General features: G+C 42.5%; 1 long non-coding RNA gene across 1 annotated transcript; it reads left to right on the plus strand.

The window, feature by feature from the left end:
* Positions 1–24: 24 nt before the first annotated feature.
* Positions 25–745, plus strand: LOC123489679. Its single transcript, XR_006660598.1, has 2 exons — positions 25–121; positions 714–745. It is a non-coding gene; the product is annotated as an uncharacterized LOC123489679 (long non-coding RNA).
* The last annotated feature ends 492 nt before the right edge of the window (positions 746–1,237 follow it).

A 1,237-nucleotide genomic window follows, 5' to 3' on the forward strand; every position in this document is an offset into this window, starting at 1 on the left:
TGCAAAACTTAAAAGAAGCCTGTCTCTATCTCTATATAGGGACGGCTCACCTGCTCTGCTCACGGGCAAAGTCATCCAACTGGAAGAGATCCTCAGACAGCTTCAGTTCGACCTACGAAAGGTAAAGTCAACTCCCGATGCATATCGGTGACATGTCCAGTGAACCACTTAGCATGTATAACAATAATAACATGGTCATTTAGCAGATTACCTTTATCCAAAGGGATGTGCAGCTAACATATTAGTCAATATACTACTATGATGTACTAGAATGGTCTGTACAGTTAGCTGCTGTTCTAAAATGTACGCTTCTCTGTTGGTGTATTTTGTAAATCACTACAACCCCCAGCAGGCAAAACCAGTTGTCATGTTCAGGTTGTATACTGATTGTAAAAGGACGTTTTGTCAGTCTTTTTCAGCAACCAGAAAAATGTATTTATCTGACCAGATAAACAACCAGAAAATGATTGCTTTCCCATGATGTGTTGACATTGTCATATAATATACATCTTTACCTGGTTGTAACAGAGACCAGTTGGTTGTAATCTGGTTATATTATGTATTCTCATTCAGAAAACCAGTGTACAACCAGACAATTATGTCATAATGAAGCCAAATGTTGTCCACTGTGCCAAATGGTGATCATATGTATAGCCAATGCCGTCATGCCAGGTTGCGTAATAAGCGAAGTGTGTGTGTTCCCCTCTCCACAGGAGCAAGAGGACAAGGCCATGTTGCAGGAGCAGGTCCAGCACTTGCGTCAGGACAACATGCGTCTGCACGAGGAGAGAGCCAAACGGCAGCCGCCCAGCTCAGGAGGTTCAGCGAATGGTTCCTACACTCGGTCGACAACAAGAAGCCCTGAGCAAAAAAACACTGACATACACACACACTGACACACACTGCAACATGGCCGTTAACTCCACATTACCTGAGCCAGTGGCATGTCAAGAGGGACGAAGTAGTGATTCAAAGTGGATAGCCATCGCATGAGAGTGAGAAGTTGCGAGTTAGCGTGCTAATGCTAGTTGCATTGTTTTGAAAGCAAAACAACATTAATTAGTGTAAAAATATCTCAAGGGGCCGGGGGGAGGGTAAAGCGATACATTTATAGAAGGTTAAGATAAAGGGGAAGAGGGGAAGAATGTAGCAGACCTCATGTTTTTTTGGCTATTTGCGGAGAGGAAGGAACATGTGAATTAAAAACAAATGAATGTAACTTATGTGAAATCTATAT

This window comes from Coregonus clupeaformis, unplaced genomic scaffold (genome assembly GCF_020615455.1).
Source record: "Coregonus clupeaformis isolate EN_2021a unplaced genomic scaffold, ASM2061545v1 scaf3179, whole genome shotgun sequence".
Lineage (NCBI taxonomy): Eukaryota > Metazoa > Chordata > Actinopteri > Salmoniformes > Salmonidae > Coregonus > Coregonus clupeaformis.